A 21,786-nucleotide genomic window follows, 5' to 3' on the forward strand; every position below is an offset into this window, starting at 1 on the left:
TCAGAGTTATGTGGGCCACACTGTATAATACGGGAACTGTTCTTATTCGATTGTATTTGCGAGAATGAACAGAATTAGATAACGTGCTATCTTCTTGTCGCGGAGTGTACACCTTTTGAACTGTTTTTCTTCATACAATGACAATTTCCAGGTTCACCTCGACGACCCTGTGCGTGATGATTGTTTCCAAAATAGCGCATAGCAGCCCGGAAAATTTGTAGAAGCTAAGGGGTGGCCGGCGCCCGGCGGATCTAATAAAAACAGAGGGGGATGAAAATCGCGGACGCGCGAGCCAATCCGGAGAGAAGCTGTCCGGCGGTCGGCTGGAAAAACAGGCGTGCACGTTCCAGCCGGTCCCCCGGGTAATTGCTTTAGCGGGAATTTTTGAAAAACACCGGAAAGCCCCGCGTAATACACCGTGAAAGGTCTGCAAAGCGGAATGGTGGTCGGCGTCGTTTAAAAGCGCGCGACAGCTCGCCGTTTCGAGCTGCCCGGTGAAATTTCGACCGCGGGAAATCCGCTGGACCGGCATCAGCAGCTGGAGCGGGTTGGTTTTGCACGGGGCGAACGCCTCGCGATTCCGCTCGACGTTGGACCGGTTTATGGGCATTGCGCTTTCGGCCATGGCGCAATCAAAGCGAGAATCGAATGGCGAGCGGAGAGGGCGCAATTTCACAGGGCATGAAACACTGACTTCATTATCCGGTTGTTAATCCTACGCCCTTCGCCTACCCCGTTCTAAATCGCGCCCTTCGCGCGCCTACGCTCCGTTCCGCTCGGACCCGCGGGCTCCCGCGGACTCGGAACACCCTCGAATTTCGCGGGTTCTGCCCGTCCTCGCTGTATCTACCCGCTCCGAATCGACCGGAGCGACGATACCAGCGGAATCGTCGATGATCGATTGCGCGATAATTTTTCGGACTAGCTCGCTCTTTCGAACGCGGGAAAATTGTTGAGCTCCGGTGATTCGAGCTTACGGGCTGGCTAATTGGATTTTAAACGATCGGTTTGATTGTCCGCGTCCGAGTGTTTTCACATCGACGTATCAAAATTTGAAATAATTATTTCAGATTGGCGGGCCACGCCATCGGGGAAATGTGCTGATCGCCGATCGAACACGAATCTCGACTCATGGTCGGAATTTAAAAAATCAACTGAAATTTGATTTGCCTCGTTTCGGGACATTAAACACAAAGTCTAACAATCTAATCAGTTTTAGTGAGACTGTGATGATTCATGGAGATTTTTCGTTATTTATTGCAGACACTGTGTTTTTGCGAAATTATCGATTTAATGGGGACATTGAGGAAAAATTCGCGACGAAACGCTGAAACGGACAGTGAAAGTAATCTCAGGAATAATACAGGGTTGGTTGACCCGTGACGAAAACCGTCTTCCCCTCGTTATTTATTAACAACCATCGAGGTGGCTTCGTTCAGTTATTTATTAACTACGATCAACGTCCCGTCGACTGTCGGGGTTCCCTGTTAAAACATTCATCGCCGCGACAGAGAGCTCCTGCGGATATTGTCACGAGCGACGAAGGAGTCTAGCATGATTTTCGATAAAATTCCGCGACTAACGTGCTTTTCTTATTCGCAACAGGGACATGCGAACGACGGTTCGGTGACACGCGAGCTTGTCTGGAGAGAATTCGTCGGACAATGCAGCCCTGTGCTAGCCAAAGTTAAAAAGAATAGAATTCTCCTATAGAGATCTTTTTTATCAATAATACAATAGTGGCGAAAAGTAATTTAAAATCTCTTTGCTCCAACAGCAACGCGCACTTTATGGTCTGCCGGACCCACTCAAGAACAATGGAATAGCTACCCCCATCCGCGATACGACGAAAGCCGTCCCGAGTCGTCGTCTTATATCGAATAACAACTGTGTCAACACTAAGACGCTTAACTAAACACCGCACACAATTTCCAAAAGTCTACAGCTGAATAATTATACAGTGAGTTACTTTACCAACAATTGCTTTGTCTATATTTTCCGTACCCATATGCGGGGCTAAATTTATCTGGACGACCCTGTAGAACCGGTATTCAGCTAATGAGCTTGAAGTGACGCAGAACTACGTTGTGAGTGCTTCTCGAATACAGTGAATTCTCGATATATGTCAACAACACTGGTCTTGTCAGCGTCTTGTATCGTCCAGGAGACGTAAACGAGCTGTGTTATGTTTACCGAGGCCTGTCGAGCTTCGTGGCCCCTCGCAGAGTATACCCCGCGGTAGTGGGAATAACTTCGCGACGTTTATCGTCCTTGGCGACATATATGGAGAAATCGCGGGTTACCCTGAGATCGTCGACAACTCATTTCACCGACACTGTTTTCATCGACACGATTTGACCGACATTAACTTTCGTGGACAGTATGTTTTCATCGACATGGTCACATAGCCGACAAATATTTTCATCTACACGGTTTGACCGAGACACTATGTTTTCATTGACACGGTCAAATCGTCAACAAATGTTTTCATCGACTGTCCATATTTACCAACGGGTTTGAGTTCACTCGTTTCCACGAACTGATAGCTACGTAAGAAATTGTTATTATACTTCCCAATTTGTACCTTTGCTATATCATGTGTACTTTATCGACAGCCACAATTTCAAATCTGACCCAGACCTATTCTTATTATTTTTCCAATTCCATATTCTACATCTAGATAATGGCCTAAAAGATATACAAAAATATGACATCCCCTTTTCCATGGCAGACCACCGAGCGTAGACAGTATTTTTCAAGTTGAACCCTTACTTTCCCGGTAGTGGAGGGGCGTCGCCCCCCAAGCCCACATCCTGTATGAAGATTATAAGTTAAACATTTTTTGAGCCAAGTAATTTGTAATTTGAAATGCAGCGGATTATGTCAGTGGAACGAATGAACTTAATTCTGTCGCTAAATATAGACTGTCGATGAAAACATTTGTGGACGATTTGACCGTGTCAATGAAAACATAGTGTCGGTCAAACCGTGTAGATGAAAATATTTGTCGGCTATGTGACCATGTCGATGAAAACATACTGTCCACGAAAGTTAATGTCGGTCAAATCGTGTCGATGAAAACAGTGTCGGTGAAATGAATTGTGTCGATGATCTCAGGGTAACCCGAAATCGCTGTACGTTGAGGACCGGTTGGAAAGACAGTTGTAGGTCGTCTCAGTCGCGAGAATCACCCTGTATATAGGAAGTAATAAGCGGGGTGAACGGTGGTGTATTCATAATGCACGGTAGCCTCCCTCCTCCCTCTCTCGCCACTCTTTTCCTTGATCTCTTCAGATTTTTCCTCCCTTACTTTCCACCACGGGTCTCCCCTCCTCCCCTCGCGAATTGCCGGCCCTCTTCTCTCGGCTCCTTCCCGCGTTTCCACAGCCCTTTTCCCTACCGCGTCACCGGAGCCTGCACGGCTACGTACACCCTTCCCACTTCCCCATATAAGACTGCACTTAACGCATTCATTGCGCCGCTCTGCATTGACCGGATCAATGCACTCGAATGCGCCCGGCACGCAGTGTCGTTGACGCGTTGCGAAATTCCGATCTCGACCCGATGCGATTCCAACCGATAACGCGTAGCGACGCAGAATTCCATCCCTCTGCCGTTCCTTTCTCCGCTTCATCGGCCATGATTAATATCTGATCTCGCGGAGGATCGAGGATGACGTTGGCAGTCATTAATTGGGAGCTCCTGACACCGATTGATTTTTCGAGGTGCGCGCGTTCTTTTCAACTCGAATCTCGTACGCAACTGGTACTGTTAATTAACCCCTTGCGGCATTATTTTTTTTTACCAGCCGCAACGGTTAGAACTTTTGTGTCGTTCATAATTTTCTTTGGAAGCTGAAAAGAAGTTGCGATGGAACAGCGGCAAGGGGAGGGGTCTCTCCGCTCGGCAAGCCGGCCCTGTCACTGCCATCGATGCTTCCGTAGTCTCTATCACTTAGGCACTTCTGTACGAAGATATTGAATAAATGCATCTCTGTGCGGGCATATTCGAATAAATATCGTGGAAAATCTCAATAAATGCGCTGTCGTTTGACTGACACGGACACGAGTTATGTCACCCACGTATGAATGGCCTTCAAAGCCCGTGTCACTTTTTTTTTAAACTGCATAAATGAAAAAAGCCGGAAGTTGTCGCGTGCGTGTGAAATGATAAAAAATGAATTAATGAAAACGAAAAATAAAAATGGTTTTGTACAAATCCGCGTCACTTGTATGTCAACGAACTCTAACTAACAGAGGAATACAAAAATTTTTGAATTTAATCAAAATTATGAAAGACTGATCCAAAGGAAATACAAGAATCTGATGTAGGAGATATATAAAATATCAAAAATATTTCGTTTAATTATTCTTCAAAACTTTTCAACAAATTTCCCATTTCTCATTTCTCTTGAGTTCTGTATCGATCGCTGAAGAGGAAACACGTATTCTTTTACAGTTTTCGGTAAAGCAGCCTGTGTTCAAACTATTCTAAAAAGTATAATTTTTCTTTGCAACCCTGTAATAAAATGGTGGCGTCCGTACCTTCCGATGATCATATTCCTCATTGCATACTTTTTCGGACTAGTTTGCAGTATGTGACCCCGATGACGGGTCCCGGAAAAAAAATTTCGACCGAGTCCACACACGAAGGGACGTTGGATCCCTTCTTTTTCCTTTGGAAGAAAATCACGTGAGTTGCATATTCGTCATTGCATACTTTTTTCATTTTCATGCGGGATTTAATGCCACGGTAACAACAAAGAAAAATTGCGATGTTTACTGAAGGTCAACGAGTGTCAACGTTGGTTCAAAAGGTTTGCTGCTGGTGATTATGACCTCTCTGACAGGCCTCGAAGTGGACGACTAGTTGAATTTGATAATGACACCCTAAAATCTCTAGTGGAAGCTGATCCAAAATTAAGTATACAAGAATTATCGAGAAGCCTTGGGTCCACATGGTCAACTATACAAAGGCACCTACACGAATTGGGAAAGGCATATAGGCAAGGAATATGGGCACCGCATCAATTATCCGAGACCAACAAGAATATTCGTCGATCAATTTGCACTTGATTGCTATCCAGATTTCGTAGAGATCCATTTCTTAGCAGAACCGTTACCGGAGATGAAAAATGGATTCTTTGTGATAACATAAAGCGTTCCAAGCAACGGCTTCCTGCAAATCAAACCGCAATATCAACCCCTAAACCTAGCTTATCACTTAGAAAGGTGTTACTGTTCATGTGGTGGGACTGTCGTGGCATAATTCACTTTGAGTTGTTGAAACCTGGAGAAACAGTTACTGCTGAGTTGCATTCTCAGCAATTACAACGGCTGTATTCGGAACTATTGAAAAAGAGGGCATCTTTAATCTACAGAAAAGGTGTAATACAAATTGACAATGCCCAGGCCCATACAGCGAAACTCACTCAGGAAAAAATCAAAGAATTGCAATGGGAAGTTTTACCGCGCCCCCGTACTCACCGGATATCGCTCCCTCTGATCTTCTCAGATCTCTGGAGCATTATTTAAGAAATAAAACATTCTGTAGAAGATGTAAGGAGGCACCTTGAGTCATATTTTGCTTGACGAACCCTGGATTTCTATAAGAGGGGGACTGAAAATTTGCAGGAAAGATGGCAAACTGTCCTTGATGATTAATTAAGAAATAAAAACCTTGAGTATACTACAATGTTTGTTTCTTTATTACTTATGGGCCACCCTAATACAAAATATTTAACAGTGAAAGGGAAGGTCTGAGGGAACTTGCTCATCAAGAATTTGGACGGTGCGCAACAGAACCAGGTGTATCGGTGGCCGGCTGAATAATTCACAGGCTGGCATTCTGGTCGGCCGCTGGCCGATAAGGTTCAAAGGACGACGGGGGCCGGAGTGGCTAGGCAGCGGTGTACCGGCTCATGGAATTTGCATATCGTCGTCCCGGCTTGTTCCCCGGGAACATCGCGCAAATAAACGTCCCTGAAAGGCGCAAGACTCTGCGAGGATCGCGGGAGAGAGAAGGAAACCGGGTCGCGGGCGGGTAGCAAGAGACAACGGGCTGGAGGAGAAAAACGCGAGAGCGTCCGCCGCGTTTCTCCGCTGCGTTTCGCGAGGGGAGGGAATCTTGACTCGCGCGCGCCCGTCCGCTTATCCTCTTCTTTCCGGGTGCCACCACCACCACCACCACCACTACCACCGTCGTCACCATCACGATCCCGGCTACCATCTCCGCTTGTAGTTGAGGGACGTTGACGCACCGCCTACGTCCGTGGTAACGCGACACCACTACCATTACCATTACCAGCCGCCCATTATCCGGCGTCCTCCTGCCATTCCGTTTCGCTCTTACCTCGGGAACCCCATGCAAAAATCCCTCTCCTCGGGATTGCATCGTGCATTCTCTCGAGCGTGCACCGCGTTCCGTGCGGTTCAGAGTCCGTGTAAGGACCTCCGTATGTGTTTCACCAGGTCAGGTCAACGTCCTGTCCCTGACAGCGAAAAGGGACCGAGAAACGGAAAGGGATGCCAGTAGGAAGAGCGAGGGACGGGCGCGGAGAGAGGGTGGTGTTGGAACAGGGATCGGAAGGGGTGAGAAGGGACGATAGAACGAGGGAAGGAGGGCTCAATCCTCCTGATACGCTGCATACCCTCTCTCCCCACCCTTGATGAATGCACTTCTTCCTCTGCTGTGCCGCGCCGCACCGCGCCGCGCCGCACAGCACCGAGTTGCACCGCGGCAAAGGGTGCACTCCTGAACTGAAACCCCCGTGCACCGTTGCAAGGGTGCGATTGCATTTTGCGAATCCACGTGCGACATCGCCACCGTGCCACAGAAAACCCCGGATACGAACGCTCAGGGCCGTGGCTAGTTCGGGAGATCGACACCTCGTACATCTTCCGAGACGATCTTACCCTCCTTTGTCTTACAATTCCTCTTTCTCGGCAATCGTGAATCAGTCCCTTCAATATTAACCCTTTGCACTCGGCGCTATTCTAATTCTAAAACTAAATTTTTCTTCCGTCTTAGAATATTTTCATTTTATTCATGCGAAACTGTGATCCGATTTCCACATATAATATCTGAATGTTTAGTGATCTATTAAATACAAATTTGGTAATGTGACAAATATTCTGTAATATTTCTTGTAATTTCCTTGAGATAATGCCACAACAGTTTTTTCTAAGTTTAAAGTTCCTAAGCAAAGCTTATTCTGTGTTCGTTTGATTCCAGCCGTTCTCAAGAACTTCCGTCGCCGTTCCTCTGTCTATTCCACCGGAAGCTGCCGTTAGGTCGACAAAGAATGCGAACACTTGAGCAAAGTTTATGCAGCCAGATACGCCTCCTCTCCAGATTCGATTGAGACCCTTCCTTTCCACGGATCGGTTAACGCTTCCGTGAAAGGCTCTTTCATCGGGAGTAGCGAAACCGACGCGATAAACAATTACCGCGCGGGGAAAAATGATTAATCGCGGAGCGGAATGTTCGACAAACAGTCCTGTAATCGCGGGACAGCGTCGGCAAGTTGGGAAGTAGCGATATACAGGCCATGAAAACGATTCGCCGGGTTTATTGGCTTTCAGCCGCTGAAAGGAGCAGTGCCCCGGAACGTGGAATACGATCCTGGCAGCGACCGTTACAGAGAACAGAAGCCGATGAACGAGGGAAATGAAAGCGAGTGCCGATCTGCGAATTGATTCGTAAGAGAAAGAGAGGGAGCGAGAGTGAGAGAGAGTGAGAGAGAGAAAGGGTGATCCCAGCGTTCTCGTCCCGTGCCCCATTCACGCGTTCACAACGCCATCAAAGAGCCTTTCACGGGAATTTTCACCTCTGGATTCACGGCAGGCGATAAGTTTCCGCGCGAGCGCTGCGCCGCGCTGGCACACGCGTGTGCGAGCATCCATTTGTCGCGCGGAAAGGATCTCGTTGCGACCAACATTTTCTTTCACTTCTGTTTTTTTCTCTCCTCTTTATCCTCTGTTTTAATGACGTCGAAGCCACCGACGCTAATGGGTGTTGCTACCCGGTGTCATTGGCTGAGAACCGCGAGGGGGAACATTTTATATACGGAGAATATTAAATCGCACCTCCGTGTTAAGTATCGGTTGCGCCGGAACTTTTGCTCGCGATTCTTCTTGGCCTCGCAACACTCGCACAAGACCATTCTTGCAGCTATTATAATTGACGAGGTTTAGTACTGTTCACCGATTTGTTTATGAAAGTTTAAATACAATTTTTGCGGGCCTCGCTCCGTTCAACTGATTCTCTGGGTCAAAATTGACCCGGGTTCCGCCGTCAGACGGTTAAACGTGAAACACATTAATACATAAAAGCACGACTAACAGATATGCTCTCATACTGGTACAAAACGCTCTTGTGTAACTCCATTCATCTTTTGTTAGTTGGTATCATCGGAAAGAGACAACTGTTACTGACAATATGGGCAGTTAGGACAGCTCGAATAATTGGAACAATGCTATAATTAAGTAATTAGCTTAATAGAATATATTAATTCACGTTAAGTTGATTAAACATTTACGCCTATGCATAGCCGATGCGGGTTACAGTAGTGTGCGAATTAATGTGAACAACCAATATATTTAATGTTTCATTAGTTTTTCAAAGTTGGCAACATGTCAGTGGTAGCGGCCATTTTGTTGTACGTTTGATGAACTAGTCTGTGTTGATAAATTTACTGACCCGTGGCTAGTGGAAATTAAAAATTATGTAATTCTGTAATTTGTTACAGACTTATCCACTAACCTATACCTGTCAACACAGATCAGTTCATCGAAGGTACAACAAAATGGCCGCTACTACTGACATCGCAATACTTAAAAAAACCAATAAGACATTAAAAATATTGGTGTGTTCACATTAATTCCCAGACTACTGTACTTCGGAACAACTTAGTCGTTGCAAAAATTTATGAATATTATCTAGAATACACAGTCTTGTGCATTACTCCAGGTCGTTCAGGTTGGTCGTGAACTTACGGCCTTCTCGTAGCCAAACCACATGATTTCCTCGCAGCCATTCGAGTATTGCCATTGTTCGGTTGTGTTCTACGGTTCGTGGCTGACATTTTCCCATATGGACACTGATTTTTATAGCAAGATATCGTATCAACAATTTCTTTGTTCACGCTTGCCTCGCCTACGACACTTCTGTGGGACAGCTCGAAAAGATTCCGGTTTTATCTCGATGGCCCTGTACATCGAATTTGACCCCATCTTAAGTCCCGGGACGCATCGATCAGCAATCGAACGTACGAATATTACAACGGGCCGGGTTCCCGATGAAACGGAGCCACGCACAATGGACGCAACAAATGAACGCGACAAAGGGAATCGAAACGGCGCAACGATCGCGGCAAATTGGTTTGACAACAATGTGATTTATTGCTGCAACTAGTCGTTGCGGAATGATTGATATTGTATCTGGTTTTTGAGCACCGGGATTGCTGGGTGCAGGCGAGCGATGATTACAGCGATTGATGGCAGCGCGGGTCCGCGGGAACGAACATGTCGCTTCCATCTCGTAGATGCCTTGTTCAACGTTTTATACGGGGCCGGGGTCGAGCAAGTGAATTGATAGAGCGAATTCGGCACGGTTACGCGAAATCACTCTATGGCCGACAACGAACTTCTGGTAAAAAATTTCCTCTTAGATAGATCCTCTAGTATTAGTTAGGTCCTCTCTAGTATCCGGGCGAATTAGTCAACGACGAATGGTAACGTTAAACAACTGCAACGCTTCTCTAAATAAAATGATCGATCAAGGTAAGCACAATTACAAGTTTCTGGATTATGTCACGGTAGAAATGGAATTCTATGGTCATACAACTGGTTTATTTAGATTACAGTGATTTCTCGATATATGTCGCCAAGGCCTGGATGATAAACGTCGTGGATTTATCCCCACTATCGGAGGATATACCCCGTGAGGAGCCTCGGACTCCAAAGATTGTAAAAATAACACGGCTCGGGTATGTCTCTTTACAATACGGTGATTTCTCTATATATGTCGCCAATGTCTGGATGATAAACGTCGCGGAACTATCCCCACTACCGCAGGATATACCCCGTGAGGTGCCACGAAGCTCGAGAGGCCTCAGACGCCGAACAGTGTACACATAGCAAGGCTCGGGTATGTCTCTTTACGATACGGTGATTTCTCTATATATGTCGCCAATGTCTGGATGATAAACGTCGCGGAACTATCCCCACTACCGCGGGATATACCCCGTGAGGTGCCACGAAGCTCGAGAGGCCTCAGACGCCGAACAGTGTACACATAGCAAGGCTCGGGTATGTCTCTTTACAATACGGTGATTTCTCTATATATGTCGCCAATGTCTGGATGATAAACGTCGCAGAACTATCGCGGTATATACCCCGTGTGGGGTCACGAAGGTTGAGAGGCCACGCCCCGAAGATTGTGAACATAACACGGCTCGGTTATGCCTCCTGTACGATACACGACGCTGGCAAGACCCGTGTCGTTGACATATATCGTGCATCGGCACCTCCGTTTTGTGGTTCCCTTTATTATCAACGAACAACGCGTTGAACGATGCGAACTATTACGTACTGCTATTATCACTATGTTGTTTTTCCACTTATATAAAAAGAAAAGTGCACAGCAATCGTACTGACCGACGTTGCAGGTCGATTTGCAGACTAGAAGGAATACTGTCGACTGAATGGCATCTGATCGCTGGCAATAGTCCGGCGATTACTACTTTGACTTTTCCGAGATTAGTCGAAGGTTTCGATCGCGCGTTCGTGAATTCAAGCGAGGCTCAAAGGAAAGTCGTTCGCGTATCGCGTCTGTTCGTCTCCGCTGTGCGATATCGGCCGATCATGAACGAATGTGGAGCTGAATCACTTACCCGCTTCGTATATTGCATTCCGACCGGTCCATGTTCCATTCAGCAACGGGGGAAATATTCCGTGGATGTCGAGGCCGGTCGGTTTCCGCTCCACGGCACCCGCTATCCACTTTCAAAGCTGGAAAATCGGGAGTGCAGCGAGTGCAGAGTCAATCCGGGAATTGATTCGCGCGGGTCCCCTGGAAGGCAGTCGCGCCTATTCAAGAAATAGTCGATTCTCTCCCTCTCTCTCTCTCTCTCTCTCTCTCTCTCTCGCTCGTTCTATTTTTTCCTCTTTCGTGTCGCTTCATTGCTTTCTTCGTCGCTTCTCACGGAAAACGTCGCCCCGTCGCGATAAATTTTCTCGCGAGGATGCGCTTTTGTGCGAACCCGTGTTTGTCGCGCTACCAGCACACAGGCCCGAAACTCTCTCCATTCAGACCTGAAAACCAATAAAAAAATTGCTGAAAAATCGCTTCGATGATACGTTCGCTAACGGTCTCGTGTGAAACTGAAAGTAAATTGTAATTTACTAATATTCCAGCCTCTCATTGCAACCAGTAAGTCATTTATTTATATTCCAGCCTCGTTTTTGCACAACAGAATTACTAAAAATCCTCAGCACTCCCAAGCCTCGAGCCGTCACACGAATTGCAAGGGGAGGGGGGCTCCTCAAACCCATACTCTTTTTCACGTATTTCTCCTAAAAGAAATGGTTTTTTAAAAAAAAGTTCTGTAACATTGAAGCGTGTGATGCTTTATGAACATTTTACTTTGCATTTAGATGTACATTTATAAAATAGAGAACAGATATAATTCGCTTCTCGCTGAATGAATATTCACTTTTGACTGCGTTGAATGCTTGATTGCAACTGAAAACGCTGCATCGATTGTTGGGGGCCGCTTCGCGTGCACTGTAATTTGTTTCCTATAGCATCGGGTCTCCGGAATATTAAACTCAAATGTACAGGGTGTATAAAAATTATATCTTCGGATCGGTGGAGATCTGTGAAAAAAATGCACCGCAAAATTCACTTTTACCTCGAAGATTAAGGTCAAAATATCGAAAAATTTGCGTGATGAGTACTATACGATGCAATAGAAGAAAACGTTTCGACACTTTGACCTTGATTTCCAAGGTCAAGGTGAATTTTGCGGTGCATTTTGTAAACAGATTTCCACCGATCCAGAGGTCTAGAATCACGCTATGGTGGTCGTGACATATAATTTTTATACACCCTGTACAAACGACAATAAATTCTGAGAATTTTTCACCGAAGAAAAATAGATTTAAAGTTTTCCAACCCATGGGTTCGACGAGCCCCTCCCCCTAAGAATGCTGGGGTTAATGGGCTTTCAGTGGAAGTGTTAAGAAATTCTCCGACTGAAATAATCTTGCGCTAGTAGTCACGCATAATTAGCTCTAAGCTATTCCTAAACCGGTCTGAATCATCCCCGCGTGGACCCAATTAACCGGCATTTTTCCACCCCTGCGTTCTCCGCGTTTATTAACGCGACTCGGTTCCCTCTCGGGTCAAGCGCACTCGAGGTCTCCCCCGCGACGCATTATCCCCGAAATCTCATGCAAATGGCCCGAAATCTGACCACCTGGAACAACACGCACTCGCCCCCTGGGCCGATTAGAAAAGATTGAACGCGCGTCTATCCGCGGCGGCTAAACGATCATGCTGGTTTCGCGTTCCCGGTGAAAAACCCTCGAACCCGACTACAGGGGTGTTCCCCATTCACCGGCGACCCTCCTCGGTTTCTTCCGCTTTTTATCCGGCCACGCTTTTCACCAGCCTCTGGAAAACGTCGTTATACTATACAAGTTTCGTCTTCGAGAACCACGACGCTCAGATTCAGCCGATTTGTCAGGTGAAAAGATGGAACGAAGACTACCGCGGCGCTCGGGGGGTGGGCTCGTTTAGGGGCGGTTCCAGTAATGACGTGCCCCGGCCTCTCGACACATGAATGACTTGATCTTCCGCGGAAAATCGTCGACGCGAGCGCGAACACGCCGTTCCGTCGTTCCCATCATTTTCAATGGAAAACCAGGATCTACAGGATGCGCCACGATATGCGAGCGAAACGAGGATGTTAACAAGTGCCACGTTTTGTAATTTATGTCAATCGTTATCTGTATGTACATCTTGAATGTAAATTTGGGGTGCTAATAGAGTTAAATCGATTTTACATCCGCGCGTCACACAAGTATATTAAACACCGTGGTGGTACGTGACTACGCGTCTGATTATAGAGTCGAGCATGCTGATACTATTTTCCATGACGAATCAGTGTGACGACATTTTTATAACAATTATGTAGAAGTATGAGCACTGATGGGAATGGGCATATACGTCAGAAATAAGGAAGAAAAGAAAAATTGTAATTCACGCATTGAAATGGTTGGGATCGTTGTTTTTGCAATTATTGGTATTTTTTAGGTACTGCGTTTTCTCGATATATGTCCACAACACGGGTCTACCCAGGGACATATATCGGCTAGAAGATATTATTCTTTGATACACGTAGAAAAGGACAGCGTATACCCCGCGGCAGTGGGGATAGTTCCGGGAGTTTTATCGGCTAGATACTTGTGACATATATCGAGTGAAGACTGTGTATTAAAATTCATTTTAATTATGGAATGACATCCTTGGGTCTCTCGTGACCCTTACAGAATTTCTGTTTTCTAATTTTCGCCACCGTATTGCACAACTGCAAATATGAAGTTTTTTTAATTTCTTTGGAAGATTTGGGGTTTTTAGTGTTAAATTACATAGTTGAAACTATGTTAGTAAATTTTTGCGGGATTGCGGAAAAGTTCCAAGCGACAAGTCTTCTGTTGCAATACGTTTTATTTTCAGAAATCCGTGTAGACAGCAAGATAATTGAAGGTGCACCTCATTAGAGGGTTCAATGAAACCGCGATAAGTCTTGCAAAAGGTCTGACACCCGACGGCTTCCGTTACATAATAGCAACGAAAATGTCGTCACCGGTGTACTGTTTCATACGTCGGAATTGCTCGGAGCGTGTGTACACCGTCGACAGGTTCGCGGTTTCCTTATCGGTAGTGGTGGGTTACTACCTTAATTAGACTGTTAACAGGCGAGGATCATTTGCCGAGCGGGATCGCGTTTCCGCGAAGCCAATCTCGGGTGCACGGTTTTCAGCAAATCAGCTTGTGACTCTCGTCTACGTGAATTTAATTTCGGTCCCATCGCTGTTGAAGCGTAAGGGATTGGCCGCCCTGTCGGTCGTTAATGGCCACCACGTAGCAAACAGAATTCCATTGAATCCTTTTAATCGCGACAGACTCTGATCAGAGTAGGCTGCGGATCTTTATGCGAAAGAAATATTTCCTGTCTTAATTGCCAGCAACTGGGGCCAGATAAAAATTTCTTTCTTTTTCTTCAGATAAAAATTACCATTTTTCCACTGTTTCGAATTTCTACTAATTTTTATCATAAATTCGTGAAATCCGCGGTAACTAAATTAAGGATCACATTTCTTTTTCTTCAGGTAAAAATTCTTAGCATTTTTCCACTGTCTCAAATTTCTACTAATTTTTATCATAAATTCATGAAATCCCCAGTAACTAAATTAAGGATCACTAAGGATCACATTTCTTTTTCTTTAGGTAAAAATTCTTACCACTTTTCCAATGTTTCAAATTTCTACTAATTGTTATCATAAATTCATGAAATCCCCAGTAACTAAATTAAGGATCGCTAAGGATCACATTTCTTTTCTTCAGGTAAAAATTCTTACCATTTTTCCACTGTTTGAAATTTCTACTAATTTTTATCATAAATTCATGAAATCCCCAGTAACTAAATTAAGGATCACTAAGGATCACATTTCTTTTTCTTCAGGTAAAAATTCTTAGCATTTTGCCACTGTTTCGAATTTCTACTAATTTTTATCATAAATTCGTGAAATCCGCGGTAACTAAATTAAGGATCACATTTCTTTTTCTTCAGGTAAAAATTCTTACCATTTTTCCACTGATTCAAATTTCTACTAATTTTTATCATAAATTCATGAAATCCCCAGTAACTAAATTAAGGATCGCTAAGGATCACATTTCTTTTTCTTCAGGTAAAAATTCTTACCATTTTTCCACTGTTTCAAATTTCTACTAATTTTTATCATAAATTCATGAAATCCCTAGTAACTAAATTAAGGATCACTAAGGATCACATTTCTTTTTCTTCAGGTAAAAATTCTTACCACTTTTCCAATGTTTCAAATTTCTACTAATTTTTATCATAAATTCATGAAATCCCCAGTAACTAAATTAAGGATCGCTAAATGATGGATTTTCATAATGTACGAAACTATTTAAAATCCACCCAAAGCTCATCAAGTTAGTGGTAATGAATGTAAATTTCCATTCGATTTTAGTTGTTAGTTTAGCGAACAATAATTTTTGGAGAAGCGGTAAAACTTTTTAAAATAATATTAGAAAAACTAATATAAGAGCCGCGTCGTGATAAATATGCACAAATTATTATTAATTGAAACAGTTCCGTGACGCTTCGGGGAACTCAGAATTGATACACGTGAAAGGTCTTCCATCGATCAAGCTACCATTCTACGTAATTTCTTTTCAGTTTCTCAAATATGAACTGTCAGGTGAAAGTCTGCTATTACTCTGTGAATTATTAGGAGATAGAAATCTCGCAAATCATTTATCAGTAATGAAGACTACGAGTCCTAATGTTTGTTTTCAGTAGACTGTTCGTTTCACATACTAACGTCGGAAATGAGTGAAAGGAAAGCAAAACAGCGAAAGCGCCTGAACTAAAAAACTCTTTATCAACGAATTTTTTGACCTACGATAATCATTAAAACCAGAATTTCTTGCAATTCACGCATTTTATTGTTGCACAAAACCTCACAGTCTAGTTTCTAAGAATAAAAAACACAATAACATAGCAAAATGAAAGTAAAGAATTCTAATAACAATGTATTGCCTATAATCGATCCTAAATAACTAAATGATTACGTTACACTCGTTTAAATATTAAACGGGCGAATCAACTAGTAGTCGAAAGTGGATGAAAATTTGGAAGAAGATGTGATCGGTCAGAAAGAGGTGAATCGCGTCGCACGGAATCATGGTTCCGGAAACATTTCCGCAGGTTCCGAGTCGGATATCTGTCCCTCCAATTTCGCAACGGGCAGACGGACTGATGACATTTGCATTTCCATCAGGAATTCGGAAACCTGGTTTCGTTGGTGCCTTGCGGACCGATTCAGCCGGCGGTCACTGATTAAATTGAAAAGTCGAGAAAATCAATGCGTCACGTCTGCCCCGCCGAAATTAAGGAGAATTGGACGCGTACCGTATCGGAAACGTGTTTCGCCGCGATTAAGTGCATGGATAGCTTCGAGTGGACGGGATGGAGAGGCTCCCGGAGAATCCCGGCAATTTTCTCGGTAAACAGAATCGGGTAAATGCAAGGAAACTCTTATACGATGGACCTGCGAGGAGTTCGGGAAAGTTATTGCACTTGAAATTAACGAGAAACCCGGTGGCAAGTGATCATCGAGCTTCGATAACAAATTAAAACGAAACGAAAACGTTCGGTGGTTCACCGAAATACGAGACCACTGTTCAGGTACGTTTTTACCCCAAATATTATTTCTATTATTATTTATTATATCTTATCTTATGTTTAACATTAATACCGTATAAAATAACGTTTCGCACGGTGTAAATGGTTTCCATTTTTGTATCAAGAATATTCCGACGAATGCTACACCCCGAATGTTTCACGCTGAACCACATTTAAAGATCGTATAATTTTCTTAAAATTGAACCAAATGAGTTGAGACTCGTTGATACGTTAGAAGACATAGTTTACTAAATAACGGGCAAACGAAATCTTGAAAAAATTGCTATTGGTCGGAATTGCAAAGGAAAAAGCTTTTTTGATAAAAAGGTACTAGCGATAGTTTGTGGAGCGTCTAATTTAATTTTAAAAAATAATGCAATAAACAACACGAATTTCCTCCTCTTTGAAAACTGTTACACGTGGAGCGTATAGTTGTAGTGAACGTGGGGATGATTCCCAGGACGTCGTATATCGTGATCTCCTGTGCGACAAATAAATAGTTTTTTTCCGAAACAGTCCCAGTGGGTTAATACGGTTTCGTTGGACCGGTTTCAGGGCGAGTGTGATGCAAATGAGCCGGGACCCCCCACGAGACCTGTTAATGAGCCGATTTAGCCACGGAATCGTGGAGCAGCCGCCGAGGAGCGCTCGCGACTGGTGGAGGCCCCGTATTAACGCGATATGACAGCGAGATAAATGCGACCCTTCTTAAAGTCGTGAAGGCGTGATGTTGCCACCGGCTGGACAAAAGGAGCAACAGCGTTAAACGTAATTCTTCGAGATTCGGACTAGTTTGCAGTAGGTGACCCCGATGACGGGTCCCGGAAAAAAAATTTCGACCGTGTCCACACACGAAGGGACATTGGATCCCTTCTTTCTCCCTTGGAAGAAAATCGCGTGAGTTGCGTATTCGTCATTGCATACTTTTTCATTTTCATGCGGGATTTAATATAACGGTAACAACAAAGAAAAATTGCGATGTTTATGGAGATGTACTGAAGGTCAACGAGTGTCAACGTTGGTTCAGAAGGTTTGCTGCCGGTGATTATGATCTCTCTCACAGGCTTCGATATGGACGACGACGAATAATTGATTACTTACGAGTCCCCCTAATAATATAAAAAGGAATAGCTAAAAATTTCGACGGATAAAATCCTGTAATTTTTATAAAATGATATGGAACAGCGTTAACGTCATAAACGAGCAATTAACGAAACAGATCACACAGCGGAACAGAAACGCATCTTCCAACGGGACAATTGTAGTGCGCACACCTGAAATGTTGGAAAAGTTTCGGTAAACAAGTGTAGGGTCCGCGCGATCGTGAATTCGAAAAGCAACGGCCGTCTCGCGGAAAGTAACACGTAAACATCGCGATGTGTAACGAAGGACAGAGCGCCGTGTTGTGGCGAAGGAAGCGTGAAGAGTATGCGTGAGAGAGGGAAAGAGAGAGAGAGAGAGAGAGAGTGAGAGAGAAAGAGTACGCGTGGCCGATACGGCAGCCGCGAACGCAAGACAGTGGCGAAAGGACGATTGTAGAGAGACGAGCTAGAGACGTGTAGAGACGACGACGAAAAAGAGCGTTCGAAACGCCTATCGAGTGCGCGGAAATAATCGTGGGAGTGACCTCAGACGGAGGCGAACCCCGTAAATCCGAGCGCGGACGCAATTGTTGTAACCCCTGTACTTCTCTTCTTTTTTTTTTCTTCTTTTGTACATTATCACATTAAAGTTTTCGTCTCCTCGTGCTTATAAGTGACCAGTACTTCCTAACACCTCTGTTCCCACACAAGTTTATACGGGGTGTGAGAAAACAAATTCGCCATATGAAACGATTCTGAATTACCACCAGTTGCGTGAAATATGAAAGACCCCCTATCACTTAAGCCCCCAGCGATCAGGTGCACAATGAAACGCGCTGTGTTTCCGGTCGCTAAGTGAGAACGGCGGCGGAGCGTTTTATATTTTATAAGAAACGGGTACAACAGTGTATCAAGCCGCAACTGCACGGCTTCCCTTAAACACTGTCGACTTTCTCCATAAATGAAAATCATATCAATCTTATCTTCCTTCGAGTAACGCATTGTGAAACGTTCATCGATAAACTGATCGAGAAATCTTAGAAACTGTGGAAATCTGATAGCAAGAAGGTCTTCTGTGCAATTAGTAGTGGATAAACACGATTCTGTACGAACGTATAGGTGAAGCTATAACATAATTGCCCTCCTGTCAACGCCGAATCTGTTATTATGTTATGTATTGCGATACATTTGAATGTATAGCAGCTCAAGGAAATATTTTTGAACATTTGGCGCAACAGAAATACATCAAATGAATCTTACACGTTGAATTTTATTTATACCATTTTTCTGGGTTGAAGGTCATATTGTGTTACATGCACGAATTCGTTATTGTGTCAGCTACAACATTACGTTAACGAAAATATATCATTCCATTAAAAAAAACATCGATAACCTTGAAATCTGATAAAAATGACCTTGGATTTTTTTTCCCCTTACATCGTTATATGTGGCCCTTCAAACAGTGTAACTTTGTCCTACGAAGTTTTTTTGTACAACGAAAAGTAACGGAGATATTTAGGTGTCCTGCTTTATCGAATTCACCCTGTATAAGCGGGGGTTGAAAGTTTTCAGGAAAGATGGCAAACTGTCCTTGATAACGATGGAGATTATATAAAGACTAGAATTTATTACAAAGTTTGTTTTCGATTTCAAAATAATTGATTATTTATGGGCCCCCCTAACATATCGAGGAAACACCTCGTTTATAAAACTAGTTCAGAGTTTCGTCAATCGTAGCCAAACCCGAGAGCCAGTCGAGATCTCCGAATAGGATCGACGTACGCGACGCGTCGCACAGTGGGCAATTTGGACAAAATCGGATTGTTAAACTAGATATTTAGAAGTTATCTAAGTTTCTTTTCCGCCTTTTGTTCTCTAAAGCGTGCGTGTACGAATGAGAAGCCTCTACCGCTGTAGTGGGAGTGACAATTCTAAATGAGTGGGAGTGTTAAAGTATACATTTAGAGTGCATCTACGTACGAAAGAAAAAGTCTCCTCTATCCCTTATACCTGGGTTCTCCCTTCTGCGTTCATGACCATCCTTAAAGGCGGCAACTGTCCGAGGACAGACTTCGAACATTTTTAGTTGAACTGAAGCGCTTGAGCGAGAAGCTCCTCCTGTATTCACTCCTGAATAAACTATATATTCTGTTTTTTATTTGTCACGTACTACGGACCTTTAACTTATTTCATAACCTACAGGATAATTAACAGAACTTTCGATAGGAATGAGGTAGAGCGATGAAATTTTTTTTAAATTAAAGCTGAAACTTTGCGGACTATGGGAAAAATAGGGAGACTATTACCATCCAATCATGTCAACGAAAAAAATCACTTCATTAGTTTTTCTCACGAATATCTATTTTTTGCAAAATCCTGAGGTCGTAGACAAATTTTGAGACCAGATTTGAAATCAGCGTGAAAAAATCTATGGGAAATGATGTATAGCATGTTAAAAAAACATTTCTTCCGCGCGTGGTATTGGGAAAACCACAATTTTCTTGAAATTGTGCAAGTTTAAGGGGGCCGGCAGGCATTTGGCCTTGACTGTCGCGCTATGTTATGCTATGCCTTTTTTTCTAGACATTTTACGTCTTAAATAAGTAAGTAATCAATTTAAAATGCATACCACCGTGTTTGTACATGACTTTGCTATGTCTGTATAGAGCCCTTTTTTCGATACGAACACTAAATCTCGCGAAATTAAGAGAATCTCTCAGCGGCAGCCATCTTGTGACGTCTCACTTGCTTCAGAATTCGAATTTTCTGCCGAATATTACAAATTACTCCACGATGAGGTAGAAATTCGCAATTTGGGCTCTATACAGACATAGATTGGACTTTTAGGAAACACAATTGACCACTTCGAAACTGCTCATTGCAATATTGAAGCGATAGTTTAAAAAGGTTTTGACCCATGCATACGTATATGGGTTTCAAACCCTGCCGGCCCCCTTAACGAATTTTCTCAAGGTTAAAAAGCGTTCGTACCATAATCTCCCTATTTTTCCCATATTCTACAAAGTTCTAGCTTTCATTTAAAAAACATTTCATCGCTCTACCTCATTCCTATCGAAAGTTCCTTGATTTTGAATCCGATTTTGTCCAAATTGCCCACTGTGCGTCGCCCGTCGAGATTTGATCAAAATTCGATGGCAACGGGAACGCGCATCCCGCGAGGGAGCCGGAGGAGGCTGGCACCCATTGCGAAAGTTTGGTCCGTTCTTGAGCGGAGGCCGAGTAGGCGACGCGACGCGCCGCTCGCTCAGACCTCAACCGTCGCCGGCGAAATATATGCGGAATCCGTTCCCCATGAAAGACGGGTTTCTATGGGCTCGTGCGAAATACCGGGTGTCTTGACAAGAGCAATTTATCATGCTCGATCTGTATTTGCATACGTCGTCAAAGGGCCTCGGCCGCTTATGTCGGGGACATCGGCGGAGTCGAGTACCTTTTGAAATTCGCGTGTTTGCGAATACGGCCGTCCCCCTCCCCCTTTTCCCAGCCACCCCATATCTCTCCGCATCTCTTTATTTCTCTCCGCTTCCGCGTCTGCCTCCTCCTCCTCCTTCCGCTCCTGCCGCTCCTCTTCCTCCCGAAACCGCCTCTTCGCCGGGCGTAATACGAAATTTCTATCGTTCTACTTAACTCCGCTTATCTCTCCTCGCTACCGAGATCCATTGTGTCTTGCACACTCTTCGAACCTCGGCCGTCGCCTGACCAAACTACTCCCTTCTACTTTCTTTGCTCTCCCCCTTCGAATCTACTATCCTTCTCTGTCGACCATTTCCTGACCTGTTCTAATCTGTCAGGTGTGCTTCGCTCGTCCCCGATGTAGTCGAAAGGCTCCCGACAGACCCTCTCCGGCCGAAGACCGGCCGCTCCTTCGCGTTCACTGTTCGAGGCAAACGATGCGCGAGATATGAACTCGTTACGCGTACCGAGGACTTAACTGATCGTTGGGAGAACCTGATCTCGCAGGACGATGAGAGATCAACGATGGCTGCTGCGGCCGCTCGTCTCTTTCGAGGCTGCTGGACCGTGGGTTTGTCTACGCGACGGAACGAATGGGCTGGACAAAGTCGATCGAGGGGGACGATGCGATCGAGATCTTCTGTCCCGATGCGTAGGGGAGATCCGGGCTAGTTGACTAATTTTTATAAATAAACTGCCGTCATCTGGCCGAGTCGTTGAATACCGAAG

The 21,786-nt window shown here is 44.3% G+C and overlaps 1 long non-coding RNA gene across 2 annotated transcripts in view; it reads right to left on the minus strand.

Annotated features, from left to right (window-relative positions):
- Positions 1-21,786, minus strand: part of LOC143352909 (uncharacterized) — a 166,778-nt gene that overhangs the window by 42,855 nt on the left and 102,137 nt on the right. For both annotated transcript variants that reach the window (XR_013082018.1, XR_013082019.1), the window contains exon 2: positions 10,895-11,315. This is a non-coding gene — a long non-coding RNA (uncharacterized LOC143352909). The remainder of the gene's footprint in view (positions 1-10,894; positions 11,316-21,786) is intronic.

This window comes from Halictus rubicundus, chromosome 3, assembly GCF_050948215.1.
Source record: "Halictus rubicundus isolate RS-2024b chromosome 3, iyHalRubi1_principal, whole genome shotgun sequence".
In the NCBI taxonomy this organism is placed as follows: domain Eukaryota; kingdom Metazoa; phylum Arthropoda; class Insecta; order Hymenoptera; family Halictidae; genus Halictus; species Halictus rubicundus.